Source organism: Harpia harpyja, chromosome 17, assembly GCF_026419915.1.
Source record: "Harpia harpyja isolate bHarHar1 chromosome 17, bHarHar1 primary haplotype, whole genome shotgun sequence".
NCBI lineage: Eukaryota > Metazoa > Chordata > Aves > Accipitriformes > Accipitridae > Harpia > Harpia harpyja.
The window spans coordinates 20116632-20132648 of NC_068956.1; the positions used below are offsets into that span (position 1 = coordinate 20116632).

Sequence of the window (16017 nt, forward strand, 5' to 3'; positions counted from 1 at the left end):
ACCTAGTGGGTTCCATAAGACACGATGGGCTAAACACAACATGCTTTTAAGGCAAGGCATAGATTTTGTCAGGTGAAATATGGACTTTTTCTATAATTCTGTGTGAAAACGTTTGTTTTTAAAAAGTTCTACTTGAACTTTATTACGTGTTTTCAGAACTCCAGCTCGTAATCCCACACCGAGCCTCCCCGCTCTCGACTGAGGCGGCTGAGGACTCCCCTCAGCGCGGCGGCGGCGGGCGCCCCCTCGCGCTGAAATGGCGCCCCCACCGGCCGCCCGACGGCTGGGGGCGGGGCGGGACGCGCGGGCGCAGCCCGCCCTTCGCGCTCGGCTGCCCGCCGGCGGTGGGCGCATGCGCGCTCCCCGCGCCCCTGGAATCGCGGCGCCGGCTGGCTATAAACGAGCGGCGGGCGGGGCGCCCCCCCCTGCCTTTTGCGCGCGTGCGCGGGGGCGGGCTGCCCGTTCCGCGGGGCTGCGAGGGGCGGAGGGGCGTCGGCGGGCCTGCGGGCCTGCAGGCCCGGCCTGAGGTGGGCTGCCTGGGGCCCTTTGTCCTCCCCGTCGGTGTCTGAGGAGGGCTTGCCGTAGTGGGCAGCCTGGGGCGCTGCTCCGTGGCGTGGGGGTGCCCCTGCGTGGCTGGCCTTGTTCTTCACAGCGCCGGGTTTGTGCGGTGGGAGCCAGCGCGGTCCCTGTGCCCCAGCCCTGCGCGGAAGCTGTGGGAATGTCTTCCTGCAGATTCCAGGGGTCTGTGCTGCGCAGGGAGGAGGTGAAGGTAGCTTAGGAGCAAAGCCAGACTCGTGCAGGAGATGCACGCAAGCCTGTTCGATAGGAAGTCTCTTCCTGTGCCAGTGCACCTCTAGGTACCATGGAGAATGCTTTCTTCGCCAGTTTGTCATTACACGTGTGCAAGGGCTGGTGGGCTGCTTTTGGGGCAATACTGCCTATCGTGACAAATGCTGATGCTGAAAGTACAAAACTATCATCAATTGCTAGCAGCTGAATGTGTGTGTATGTATATTTATATGCATATTTGTGTGTGCCGCGGTTCACTAAGAGTGTTCAGAAAGTTGATACGTCAGTTTTAGACTTCATCCAGTTAATACTTGTTGATACGTTCCGCACTAATGGTTAGCTCTTATTAATTGTTATCACCAAATAGTCAAAACAGTCCTCAGGATTATATCCAAAGTTAGATACGGGTGTACGATATTGTGGAGCTGATAACTGTATTGTAAGCACTGATGACAACAGTAATTGACGGTCTTAGTCACCGAGGCAAGAGCGGTTAGGTTCAAGAGCTCTCTAATGAGAAATGCTGAAACCAAAGTGTGCTTCATCTTCTCCCCTCCCAGCAAGTTTAGGATCTTGTACTTTTATAAGACTGAATTTCTAGCAGTGCCACTTTTCTCTGCTTTGGCTACACTAGCAGCCATATTGGGCTATGGTCTGTGTAGAGAAGGGCCACTCAGATTCAAAGGGAGATAGAAAAATCATTGTTAGTTGGGTATTTTAACTGCTTGGGGTTTGAATTCTTTTTCTCTGGCAATAAGACACTTTGAGGCAGGGGTGAAATAAGCACTGACAAAATTATGAAATTGCAAAGGTCCTTACAGTTTCAAAGAAACCACCTTTCCTTCCAAGCAAGAAAGACAATATGCATGGCAACTTAAGTGATAATCAAGAAGATAAAAGCCCAGAGCTGTAGTTTGTTTGTGCAGGGAGAAGACACAAAAGGCCAAAGCTCAACTGGAGTTGAAACTGGCCAGTGTTGTTTCAGTTAACAAGAAGGACCAATAGTTGTTGAGGATGGTCATCCAACTAACAGGGATGAAGAAAAAGCAGAGGTGTTCAATGTGTTTTTTGTCTTTGTCTTTAATAGTGCTGATAGACCTTGGGCTGCCTAGTCCCCTGAGTCAGAGAACCATGAGTGTGGGAACAGTGACATTCCATTTGTGGACACTGAAATTGTAAGGGACCAGCTGTATCAGCCAAATGTTCACAAGTCCATGGGGCCTGATGGGATTCATCCCAGAGTTCTGAAGGAGCTATTGGATGTTACGGCAGGACCCCTCTCAATCATCTACCAAAGGTCTTGGGAGTCTGGGGAGGGAGGTCCCTGTTGACTGGAAGCTAGCCAATGTTATTCCAATCTACAAAAAGGGCATGAGGGAAGAGCCAGGGAACTACAGACCTGTTAATCTAACCTCAGTTCCTGGAAAAATTATGGAGAAGATTATACTGCATACTATTGAAAGGCATTTAAAGAATAATGCAGTCATCAGGCACAGTCAACATAGGGTCACAAAGGGAAAGTCCTGTTTAAGTAATTTGATACCCTTCTATGATAAGGTCACCTGCCTAGTGGATGAAGGGAAGGCAGTGGATGTAGTTTTCTGGATTTTAGTAATGCTTTTGATACCGTCCCTCACAGTATCCTCCTGGACATGTTGTCCAACTGTGGGATGAGCAGGTTCCCAGTGCGCTGGGTGAAGAACTGGCTGAAGGGCATAGCTCAAAGGGTTGTAGTGAATGGGGCTATATCCAGCTGGCAACCAGTCAGCAGCGGTTTTCCTCAGAGTTCAATTCTAGGACCATTTCTGTTCAATATATTTCTCAACAATCTGGATACAGGAGTTGAATTGCACCATTAGCAAGTCTGCTGATGATACCAAACTGGGAGGTGCTGTTGACTCTCTTGAGGGACAAGTTGCCTTGCAGAGGGATCTAGATAGATTGGAGCATTGGGCTATAATTAATGGGATGAAACTTAACAAGACAAAATGCTGGATTCTGCACCTAGGATGGAGTAGCACCGGGCACAAGTATAAATTGGGAGAGGAGTGGCTGGAGAGCAGCCCTGCAGAAAGTAATCTGGGGGTGCTGGTCGACAGCAGTTTCCATGTGAGTCAGCAGTGTGCCCTGGCAGCCAAGAGGGCAAACTGCATCCTGGGGTGCATCAAACACAGCATAACCAGCAGTCAAAAGAGGTGATTATCCCGCTGTATTCAGCGTTGGTGTGGCCTCACCTTGAATACTGTGTGCAGTTCTGGGCCGCACAATTTAAGAAGGATGTGAAGGTCCTTGAATGCGTCCGGAGGAGGGCAACAAAGATGGTGAAAGGGCTGGAAGGAATGTCCTATGAGGGGCGGCTAAGGACTTTGGGCTTGTCTAGTTTGGAGAAAAGGAGGCTAAGGGACAACCTCATTGCTCTCTACAGCTTCCTGAGGAGGGGAAGCAGAGAGGGAGGTGCTGATCTCTTCTCCCTGGTACCCAGTGACAGGATGCGTGGGAATGGTTCAAAGCTGCACCAGGGGAGGTTTAGACTGGACATTAGGAATTATTTCTTTACCAAGCGGGTGGAACACTGGAACAGGCTGCCCCAAGCCTGTCAGTGTTTAAGAGGCATTTGGACAATACCCTTAACATGCTTTAACTTTTGGTCAGCCCTGGATTGGTCAGGCAGTTGTACTGTCACTGTAGATGATCATTGTAGGTCCCTTCCAACTGAAGTAGTCTATTCAAAGTTCCTATAACAATCACTGGGGGGGGAGGGGGGGGGGAGAGAAAGCAAATGCTGTTTTGTTAAAAAGTTCTCTGATATTCTGAGTAAATAATGGTAAATAATAACTATTTATTTGGTAATGTTTGATTTTTAAAGAGTAAAGAGCAATTTCCTCAGTATATATCACACTTATTCAGCATGCCAGAACATAGCATAGTTTTTGAGGAAGGAAAAGTAGTTTCATTGTTTGCTTAACCAGGAAAATCTTAACATTCATCACCATACTCTAAATGTTAAAATGTGAATTCTGCCAAATCAATAATACACACACCCAGAGGGCACACATGGAAATACTACAGATACCCAGATGTGATACCTTTGTTTTATGGAGTAGGTATATTTTAAGAACTGTGAATATGTTGGACATACTCCAGAGATCCTTAATTTCTCAAGTTAGCTAAAATTACAAGTTCTGTCCCTGTGCTTCCACCCTATAAATAAATACTGTGAGTTGAAGTTTCAGCACTATTCTGCTGCATTGCATTCATAGTGACCTTTTGTTGGTGGATTAAATGGCTATTGCACATGTAATACAGACAAATACTCATCTGAATAGAGGCTCGGGTGCATCCACTTCTAGCATGAGGATGGTGTACTTTGTGCAGAGTGACTCATCTGCAAAGGCTGGAGCTTCTTTCTATATTGTGAGAGAAACTCTTTGGCTTGAGGATTGCTGAATCTGGTAGCCCAACAGAGGCAAAGCTGCCATGGCTCCATGTTGCCAGATGCAGTCAGTACTGAGGTGGACTATTGCATGTATTCCCAATAGCCCCACAGATGCTATACTGCTGTGTGTATGTATATATGTATATATAGACATATACATGCATATATACATAGCTGATCACACAAACACAGATGGCACGAACAGCCTAATCCTCCCCCCTCTTTGGCAGTTAAAGGTTTGTTAGTGTGTAGTGGGTACATATATACAATGTGGATCCCTCCAGTAGTTGGCCTTAGATGTTCAGTCTGTCCAGTAACTGACCCTGGACTCTTTGCCTTTCAGTTTACTTTGTGTGACCACACACAGACTAACATCTACATATATGCACTATGGATCTCCCAAGTAACTGTCCCTGGATGCCCTTGTCTCCCCTTGACTCGTGCTTGGAGACCTATACAATGCAGATGGGTCCCAGTTGACACCTGAGCTGATAGTCTCTCCAGTAACTGGCTTGGACCTCTTGGTCCCTCCAGGAGTCAACTGTGAGACCACGCTGGTCTCCCTGTTATCCAGCCTAGACCTATGTGAGCTCCAACACATGGCTCCCAAGCCTCTTATCCTTCTCACCAGCTAATCCAACTTGATGTTTGCAGGGGTGCATACACTGACATACACCCCTGCACAGTACACAGTCTTCTCCAAAAAAGAAGCATCCTCCCTCAATCCAAAATTATTTTGCCTGCACTTGCTCAAATCACACCTCTCAGGTGAACTTTACAAAGACCACTAGAATAGGAGTTGCCTTTCACTTACAGTATCAAGTGAGATCTCAGTGTACAGTGCAACGTCTCTGAAGGTGGATCCAGTGTCCTCCACTGCATTTGCCAGTGCTAACATACTTTTGCCTACAATCTCAGGAAAGATCGTGGCTTAGATGGACCCCACACCAGAACAGGTCTCTTATACCTTCTTATCTGCAAAAAACCCACACAAGAGCTTCTCACTATTGCTGCCTTTAACTTTTGTTCTCTATTGTTTCTTCCAAGGGCTGAATTTGCTAGGAACCATTCCAGAGCAGATCTTATCTTAAGGATCCACATTCTGCACCAAATTCCACCTTTGCAGCCAGTCTGACTCCTGAATAGAGCATAATCTTAAGAAAGATGAGCACTTGTCTTTTCTAGACTGTCCAGTTGTCATGGGAAAGTAGTCTCATGTTGGAAATTTCACTGATTTTTAATTTATTGCCAACTACATATTTTTTAATTACTGATTCAGGGCTACTGAGAAACAAGATAAAAATTAAATGCCTAGGGAAAACACCTCAACTTCAATCCAGACACCTCCTCCCCCCTTTCTTGTTTCCACTCTGCTTGCTTTTGCGAAATGTTACACTCAGTCCCTTCAGCAAGGCACCAGGTAGCATAGGAGATTGACATCAGTGCGTAGTGGTTTCCTTTCTTGGCACTCCATGTTTCTTATGCTTTTCAACTGCCCCAGTGTGGATTCCTCCCCAGGCTGCAGTCCCCTTCAGTGTAGTATCTGCTCCTGCAGGGATTCCTTCATGGGCTGCAGTTCCCTCAGGATGTATCTGCTCCTGTATTGTCTTCTGTGTGTCGTTACATGTATCTTCACACATCTCCTCCCACCAGCTGCTCTTCTTTATTAAACATGTTTTCACAGAGGTGCTATATGCTTCTCTGACTGGTTTGAGTTTTGGCACATGATGGGTTGGTGTTGTCTGTTGCCAAGCCAGCTGGAACCAGCTGTGGCTGAAGGGCAGTGCATTGACCTTCTCCTACACAGGTCACCCCTGTAGTCCCCCTGCTACCAAAACTCTGCCAGTTATGCCCAATATACCATTTTCTTTCAGTCTTGGGCAATTCAGGGTCTTTCTAGTTAGGGGCCGTATTTAGGCAGAAACATTTTCAGTCTCACCTCAGGTTTCCCCAGCCTTTCACTGACCTCCAGTGGATAGTGCTACTTGTCAGCTTTCTCTACCATGGGCACATAAGACAACTTTAAGGAGCTTTCTTTCCTTCAACACTGTATCCTTCAGCAGATAAAAAGAACATGCATGTGAGTAGCAGCATTCCAGGATTTGCACATTGACGATCGCTAAATATCTTTGACTGATTGCTGCAAAACCAGAGAGCTTTCCTTTTGAACTCAGACACATTCTGGGCCTAAGAACTGAAGAGCTGAGAGCAAAGATGCTCAAATGGTCCTTGAAAGATCTCAGACAGGTGTTAGGGTGAGGGTTTGACCTGTTGATAATAGTTTTCATTTTCATTCCTGAGGTCAGAAATTCAAAGTATGTTTTAGCTGGGGTCAGGAGCAGGACCTCACTGGTGGAAGGCTTGTCCGTATTTCTTTCTAAACCAGAACAGTCTAGTTTGGAGGGACAGTAATATCCCTGACAGTAACACAGAATGACTCAGAAGGGGTAGTGGAAGTGAAACCTTCTTGGGAGCGAGTTCAGAGAGCTAGTTCTTTAATGGAGCGCAAAGAAACCCTCATAAAAAACACACCTTCTTCCCTCTGCACACCTCTCTCCCCTCTTTCTCTTCTCCCATCCCCTTACTGCACATTGCACTCAGTCCCTTTGGTGAGGCAATGGGCAGTGCAGGAGATTGGGGTCAGTGTGTGCTGGTTCCTCCATCAGTAGCAGTCCCTTTAGAGTCATGCCTCATGGGCCCTGCTCAGGCAGCTCTGTGGCTCTGGCCCCTGCTCAGGCATGGTTTTCTCTATCCTCCTCCTCCAACCTGGTCATTTTTTCTTTTGTGCTGGTGCTTTCTGCCCTTTCTTAAATGCATCTTTAGCAGAGGTGCTACAAACCCACCTCACTGGCTTAGAGGCACCACCAGCCTGGTTAATGTCCTCAGCTGTGGCCTGCAGTGGGTCAGGTGGAGCTGTCTGGAACCAGCTGTGTCATGGATGGAGTGACACACTTCACTTGTAAGAGAGAAGGAGCAATATGTTTATTGATATAAAACAGACATTTAACAAAGTTTGATAGTAAATGTGACCATGGTTTAACAAGATTCGATGGCAAGGTTCACTTGATATTTACTGCATAGAGGACAGGGTCAGACAAAACTGTCAGGGACACCCTCCCATTGAGTCATGAGGTTCAGAAACCCCTTGCTTTCTAAACTCCTCCTCAGAGAGGAGTTTAGGTGCAGCTGGATCCAATCCTAGTCCCAGACTTGGTCAACAGTTTATGTCTAAAGTATTGTATATGCACAATCAATCCTTTATATCACTTAGCTAAGATTTCAAAGTTTAGCATGCTATCAATTGCTTACCGAGAATCTGTTGCAGCAAGGAATCTCTCAACCTTGAGGACTATCCTTGAGAGGCGTCCCTACTCAAGGGGAGATCCTGGTGTGCAGCCCGCTGCCATGCAGGAGAGCTCAGCAGGCCCTGGGCTGTCCACTATTTATGGAGTAAGATAATTAACTCATAGTCTTATTTGCATACTGAATACAGATGTTAGTTTCTTCCAAATTTGGCTTGAGTCAGACATTGACCAGCACTGTGGTTAGGTGGGTGCATTGCTTAAATTAGCCCTTGGCTATTGTGTTGTTATCTGTCTCCCCCGAATCCACTTTGAGCTGGATGCAGCCATCATGACCAGATGCATCCATTACAACTGCCACTGGTGGTTATCACTTGAGCAGGATTACGGGAAATACAGGTTAGGTTGGGGGGTGGCAGGGAGCACACTACCACAGTCCAGCATGGCTGTGGCCTTTCCACATCTGCTTAATAGACAGATATATGAAATTTTACAAATTACATAACTTCCCTGTACCATGGGAGAGATGGTGCAGTGAGGGAGGGACATTGGGCGGGCTGGCATTGTGGTTTCTTTCGCAAGCCTCTTGTTCTGCGGGAGAGATGGTGCAATCCTGGAGGGAGGCTGGGTGGTTCAGTGTGGTGGTTCCTAGCACAGGGTCATGGGTGGGTCTTGGGTTTCCCTGGGCTCTTTTCTGCTCCCTGAGTTCCTCAGAGGTTGCAGAGATGGCACTGCATCCTGGAGCAAGGTCATAGGTCCTCCCTCCCCAGGGTCTTTTTTCAGCCACCTCTAGTTAACCCAGTATCTTTCCATGTTCTTAGTTACAGGATTGGCTAGAGAATACCTCATTGATGATTATACCATTTGTTTTCTGATTTGTTGTTGTTTTCTGGTTCTTGCTTCAGTTACTTCTGGATGCTTTTGCACTTCTTGATGATCATTGGCACAGCTTGGCTATCTGTGTCCTTGAGTACACCAAAACCATCCCTCCCAGGGATGGAGCCCTGGCTGGCAAAGGCTCCGGCCCTTGCTGCACTTCAACACAAGCATACTGACCAGTAACCTCTTTACATATGTCCAGCTCCTTTTATCCCCTTTCTTCTGTATTTTTCCACACTTGTTCCTCCCCAGTCCAATTTGATCTTTCCCTTCCTGTGTCTTTGGTCCTTCCCTTAAACATCCCATAGTAAGTCTTGCAAACCCCAAAATGTTCTTTCCAACTTCCCATAGTGAGTCCCATGCTCCTGTAGGCAGTAATTCTCTCAGAGTCTGTAATGGGATTGATGCGGAGTTGATGGGGAGTGTCTTCCATTGACTCAGCTGGGGGTATCCCTGCAACCCATGGGGCTGGTGGCTCCCCTGGGCCAGCCCTGGGAGCAACCCTGTCAGTGGCTCAGCCAGCTCTGGTGCAGTTACTGGGGTTCCCCTGCCTGTCATTGTGCCTCTGCTCCTTTGTGTTCGTGGGGATGAGCCTTCAGTCGCATAAGCTAACAGTCTGTAAATTCTGTCCTCATTTAGGTTCATTTCTTGAAGTTCTTTGGGGTAAAAGGTGCATGCATAGCTCTGTGACAGCAGTCTTTTAAGCAGTACAAGGAAAGTGTATCTAACCCCTTCTGATGATTTCATCTACTATGAAAATTTAATCCATGAATGTCTGCTAATAGCCTTTTACAAACCTCTTATTCTAAATATCCTCGTGCAATGCATGCTTTTTGAGCAGAGGCATGGTCTTTTAAATTTTTAAGAAACTTTATTCACTTTTAAATGGCTTTAAATTCCCATGGGCAGAGGGAAGACTCCCTGCCCTAAAGGCACTCGGTCTACCTCCAGTGTAACCAGGTTGGGGCTCCAACTAGAAGTGTAGGGGATGGCATTCAGGGTGAAAGACCATGGGACCTACTTTGAGTTACAAAGCCTAAGACAAGCCTTTGCACCAGAAGTAGGGGTGCAGGGCAGCTGTCACTTTTTTGGAATGAAAGTTGTTTCTAATCTACACTGTGCATCCTGTGGTCACAGGGAGATTGGGGGGTGTGATACTGTACTCAGTGATACACAGTCTAATATGTATTTGCCTGAGAGGAAGGGTAAGTGGATAATGATTCCTGTTCTGCAAACACATCACAGATCAGAACTTCAGCCCCACCAGTCTAGTTTAGACCAGTCCTATACCAGTAACCCCAGAGGAACAGATCACTCATTCTGACTGGTTGACATGCTGGGTCTATGTATAACAGCTTAGCTTCTGTGTGTTGCAGTTCTTGGGCTTCAGCTTCTACATGGTATCAGATGACTATGTATGGTGGTCAATCCCAAAGGGCTATCATCTTAACCATTTATTACCTTTTATATAAGATCATTGATATAAGCTGGCAATGGCTCTGATAATCACATGGCCTGATGCCCGATCTCTTTGACATCCTCCATCCCTGAGGGCAATTAATAGTTGCCACCGCAGTTTTGATAACCCTCCAGCCTCTCGGCCAAGTAATTTACAAGAAAAGAAACATTAGCTGTGTTACCAGCTGATACCAGATTAATCTAGTCAGTTCAAGCTTGGCAGATGTAATCACAGCTCATTTGTCTGGGCAGTTCTTCCAGGTAGGCTAAACTCAGTGGCATCTACCATACATGGAAGTTCTTTGTTTAATTTTTGCAAATCATGCAGGGAGACTTGTCTGCCCATTCTGAATTAGCTCAGCAATTACATTTATGTATCAGTGTCTTCTATGTCCTTTGTGAGGCCTGCAATGGTATAAAGCATGAGAAGAGTTGCAAGCACTGGATAGGACAGAGACATTGGGAAGGCAATTAGAAATAATACTTCTTTAAGAAGTTATCAGAGAATGTGTCTGGAGCAAAAGTGGGAATCTGGGAAAAACAGATGACCATGACAGTAGGCAATGAATTGTAGGGTTCCTTCAGAGATGCAATGCTTATAGAAGAAAGTACCTCTTTGATCAACATACCCAAACGGTCCGTGGCACAAAGCTCAGACAAAGAGCGTTCTTTATTAGCAGAAATCTATATTGTTTCACACACCAGCATTTCCCAAACAGAAAAGAAATGTAGGAGATGGACCTCATCAGAGCAAGGAGAGCATAGAATCCTAGAAGGAGTCATTCCAAATGACAAATGGAAGAGTGAGGTGTAAGATTGATAAATGACAAAAAGAAAGGCATGAGAACAAATACTTCACTTGTTTTACGTAGTAGAATAAATTGCCATTTTGGGTTTGGTTCCTGGCCTAAAGACAGATTCTTACACAGTTTAGGCATTAACTCTGAAATGTCAATGTCCATGAATTCAGTTCAGTATTTTAATGGAGCAGGTTGCGCGTTCCTGTATTTTCCTGATGCTTCACTGAGCTAGATGTGCTTCTGTAACTAGGGCTATCTAAGATGCCATCTTAGATGTCTAAGATGGCAAGATTTGCAGAGATAGATACCATCTATTACACTCGGAGTAAACAGATATTTGGGAGGGAAGTACAATTCTTATTGTACGTCTCATCTAGACACAGCAAACATCAAGCTGGGAGTGGTTGCCCTGAGTATAACATAATATTACTAACATTTTGAGGGAGGAGATAGTTGGCAAAGAGAGGTGAGACAATGATGGGCCTGTAGATCAGATAGATGTTGTTTACGTGTGTGGAAGAGGGATGGCTTAACAGTTGGTGAGATGTGAAGAAAAGTATAAAAATATTTAATGGTTATAAAACGTTTATTGAGCAAATACTCAGTCCTTGGTTTTTAATATTCTGAAAAGTTATGACTTTTAGTTCCCAGGCTTGTCTTTGAAGTTATGTTGTAGGTCCTTCTGGAAGATCAGGTGTGAAGAGTTAGGAGAAGTTTTCCTTGTCCCAGCTGGGTGTTTCTGTTCTTCACTGACTGCCTCTGTGAGTTCATTATGCTGCAGAGTAGTTTCACTTGTATCATCTCCACAGAGCCATTTTAATGCCACATGAACAAAGTGGATCTGTACGTAGATATTTATTTATTTACTTATTTATATATTTATTTATCTATAAATCCATCCATGGATTCTGATTACTTAGTTGTGCAGCTTTTTTTTTTAATGTTTATACTGATGTTCTACAATGCACATACCTATCTGAACAACATAAGGAACACCCTCATCCAACAAGGACCTCTTCTAGGAGGTCAGAGTGTACCTTTGAATGAACAACCACATTATCACACAGAGACTTAGGACACTATAAAAATACCCTTACCAGTCATTTATTTGTTGAAATTTATACAGGAGATCATTAATAATACCATAAACAGAAAGAAGCTTATAGCTCTTAACCATGTTTCCCTAGAATATTCCTTTCTCCTTCACCTGTGAAGAGCTCCAGGTGTTCCAGACACAGTATCAGAAATAAACTTCCAGCACAAAGAACAAATACAATAAGATGATGCTAAGCAATAAACACAAAACTTTCCAACACATTTCCCTTTACTCAAGGTTTTTTTTCCACCATCTTGCCAGGTGAATATTCTCTCTGTGCTTCTTTGCTATCCTGTCACTTCTTACCACTGTAAAACTGGCATAGTGAGATGAGCCCCAGCATAACATGGAGCTGTAGCCACAGTCCCACAGAGAGCTCAGAGGTGAACCCTGGCACCTTGGTGCGAGATCGAGAAGTTGAACCTGGGCAGCTGGAACATCCCATTGCTCCTGTCAGTACTGGCAAGGATTTCTGTGGACTGTGGGGTTAGCAGGCCTGGTGTCCTGCAGGTTTCCTGTCCTACCCAATTGCCTTCGGTGTCTGAGGACATATGAGCACTCTTGGAAACTTTCAGAAGGCAAGGCTTACACCAAGAGTGGCATTAAAATCTTGGCCTCAACCTGCCGCTCCTGCCAACCTCCTGTGGCTCTCCCAGCCAGCGTTGGGAGCGTTAGCTTCAGCAAGGTTTGGCGTGACTCACTAATTAACACCACAGGGGGAGTGTGAAACCCATCAAATACTATGAACTGCAAAAAGTAAGAAGGGCAGTAGATCTGTTCTCATACCACTTACGAGATTTTAGGGCAGACTGATCACTTCAACATATTGCCTGTTCTGCTACTCGGATACTAAATTTATATGTGTGCATCAAAGAAGTCTGTGGAAGAAACATTACCAGAATGTTGTGGTTTAAGAAATGTCCTTCCCACCATCAGGTGAAACCTACCTGGCTTGATGACATCCTAGAGGAAGGAAAGTCATTGCTCATTAGTAGGGAGTATCCCACTTCCAGTACTACTCTCATAAAAAAAAAAAAAAAAAAAAAAGATAGCTGGCAGCATCTTCCAACAGCTTACATCTATTGAAACTTTCTCTGTGATAAAATGAGCAGCTGTATCAGCCTCCAGACCAATAGCCTCGGCAATTAAAACAGGCATGGATGGCATCTTGCTTCCACACTGGTCCCTCAGTTCTCTTAGGTTCTTGGGTGGCAGCAGAAAGCCTAGTTTCTCAGTCTCAGGTTGACTGGGGTTGAGAATCAATTACCTTTGTCTGTGCTTCTCTAAACTTCCATGTAATCATGTGCACATTCTTCAGGAGCACTGTGATCTATGTAATCCCTGGTGACCTACCCACTTACCAAAGGTTGAGAAAAATCCATGGCAAGTCAAAAATGTGAAAAGAAATGAGGAATTTTTGGATTGAAAGGTCTTGGATTTATGGCTTAGTGCAGTAATCTAGCTAATAATGCAGTAGATTTGGAAGTTTGGGTTGGTTTGGTTTTTTTATTATTTCCCAGAATTTAGGTTTGATTAGCCGTTCCTGGGAAGAGCAGGTTCAAGCTGCCAATGCCCAAGTGGTGGAAACTGTCTGCAGGAAAGTCAGGTTCATGTTGCTGCTTTAACCTCTCTGCTTTAACCATTCCAGGTCCTCAAAGCATACCCATCTTTGATTGCTTCTTCTGACTGCTGGTCAGAGATCTTTGTGATGGACTGCGTGCTGTCAGGGCTTCTGTACTCACTGGTAAACTAACAAAAACTGAATGACTTGGAGGTAAATTTCACCCAAGTTGTCCACTCCACAGCAGACACAACAAATGGAGGTTCCCTAGGTAGCATTTAACATATGACACTCAAAAGGTCCCAAATAAAGGTATAAGGTTGTCCTTTGGATATATGCAAATTTATATACCACTGTCTCTCTACAATGACAAGCTTAGCTGGACAGACCAGACTCTGGAAGCCTGAAAATACTTGCAAACATATTTAGCTCAACTGCAAATGCCATAGGCAAATTGACTTTGCTCACCTGTTAGGAATGAAATGATCCGTGTAACTCATTAGTGTGAGGTTCTTGCAGCCCAGATGTGCAAAGGACAGCAATCTGCTGTGCATCTAAGCTAGAAAGCACATACTTGAGGCTTTGAAGACCTATGGTGTTAGCCAGGGTGGTGATCCATGCAGGATTTAGGTATTATATAATGAGCAAAGTCTACTTAAAATTTTGCCCTATTCACATTTGGCAAGTATCAGAGCTACTGATATCACATACCTCACATCTCTGTTTCACATGCAAATACTTCTTGTATCTAAGTGCCACTTTTGTCAAAACACTTAGAAAAGATCCCTAGGAATCACCCATGTAGAACTGCAAGAACTGGACTGATTTTACCCTTCTGAAGGTTCATTTATCTGAGTTAACATTGTTTTATTTTAATTGTTACTCAAAGGAGCAACTAGTCAAGTAAAAGCTATGTTCAATTTATTTTTCACAAGAATAGCTGGTGAAAGTAGAGGGGAGAAATGTTCAGGGTTTAGGAGGAAAAACACTCGGAGACACATGCAAACACACAATCACTAAGTCCTGGGGACTGACTGGCCACCCAAAAGGTCCGTGGAGAGTCCAGATTCTTGGAGCAGGCAGCATCCTGCAGCTTCAGCTCAGTGTCCGCAGCAAGATAAATCCCTCTGGCAGCTCCTGGCTGTGCCTTTTATAGATTCTGGGCTGCCAGGCCAAGTCTCTGCTGGAAGCTTCTGGGGTCACCTGGCCAAGTTTCCCAGGGCCAGCCATGCTTGCATATTCCAGCCAGACTCATTTTGGGGCTGGAGGATGTGATCTCCCGAGCAGTGCATGCAAACCCCTCTTCTGACTTCACCCTGCCCTTGGCCAGGTGAAGGGCCAAGGTGCCCTTGGTCTCATCCATGCTGTGGAGCTGCAAGGTCTACCTAAGCCTACAGGGGGAAACATACTGGTCTCAGACTGGTGACCACGTAACACACTGGAATAACAAAACCAGACTCAGGCAATGAGAATACGCATCATAACAAACTGCCCCAGAGAGTTACAAAAGAAATGTGGTTTCGAATACGCCCCTAACCAGCCACAGGCAGTTATGGTTTTAGCTGCATCTGTGCCTGACATTAACAGAGGAAAATGGCAGGCTATGTGAAAAAAAGTCACCCATCTCCTCTCCCTGTCCTTTTCACTATCAAAGTGCCTATTCATATGAGTATCTACTTGCTGCTGACCTTCTGCCAGCAACAACCTACTTCCCAGCTCACCCAGCCTACTCTGCTTGGTTCTCAGGCTCTCTGGCCCTGGCTCCCTCACCCCAGCCCAATCTGCAGAAGAAGCTGCTGCAGTTCTGTTTACCAGAAGTCCTAGGATTTCTGCTTATTTGGCTCTAATGCCCTTACCAGCCATCTGAGGACTGTTAGTGTTTGTTATCCCATGTGGTTCTGAGATTTTAAAAGAAATCTGAGGAATCTATTGCTCAGCAGATTTACATGATACTTAGCTGAAGATCCCAGGGGGGCAAAGAAATTTCTCGGGTGGGCATCTCTACTGACAGGATTGTTCTGTTATTGTAGAAGAGGGTACTTTCACAAAGGCCCAATACATGTAGTTTGCTCCACTGGGAAATGAAGAGTGTATGTTCCTGTCATTTCCAGTATTACGCCTTTTCTCAAGACAGTTTGCAAGGTTCTCTCTGGGATTATCTAGATAGCTAACTCTCCTTTTCCCTTTTGCCACTTGCCCAGCCCATCTTTACCACTTGCCACTTGCTCCTCTACTCGCTGGTCTGTCTCTTTTCCAGGTCGCACTCCTGCGGGCAGCCCCTGCCCAGCTCCCACCCCACCCCACCCGACAGCTTCTTTTCAGCTCCCTGCCCCTCTTTCACCTGCCGCTCTGGTTCCTCCACTCCTTCCCCGGTATTTCCTTTCTGGTCCCGCTTTTCTTTGCAAGTCTCACGCTTCACCCGCCCGGTTCTCTCTCACCTGATTTTCCAGGCCGGCCTGGTGTGTGTCCCCCCCCGCCCCAGCACCTCCCTTCTCCTGGCCCACCCCTACACTTGTTGCCCACGGGAGGGGCTGCTCTCCTGGGTGAGCTGGACCCTGGGCACGGGCCGGAGCCGCAAGGCAGCCTCCTCGCCGCGCTGCCTGCCCGCCGCGCCGCGGGGGAGGGCCCGTCTCGCCGCGCACATGACGGCATGGTGGGAGGCCCCGGCGGGCGGCTCGGCCGCGCCACCGCAGAGC

The 16017-nt window shown here is 46.1% G+C and overlaps 1 long non-coding RNA gene across 1 annotated transcript; it reads right to left on the reverse strand.

The window, feature by feature from the left end:
• Positions 1-14225: 14225 nt before the first annotated feature.
• On the reverse strand, positions 14226-15747 carry LOC128153467 (uncharacterized). Its single transcript, XR_008238966.1, has 2 exons — positions 15663-15747; positions 14226-14712 (listed from the first exon to the last, which is right to left on the reverse strand). It is a non-coding gene; the product is annotated as an uncharacterized LOC128153467 (long non-coding RNA).
• Positions 15748-16017: the final 270 nt, after the last annotated feature.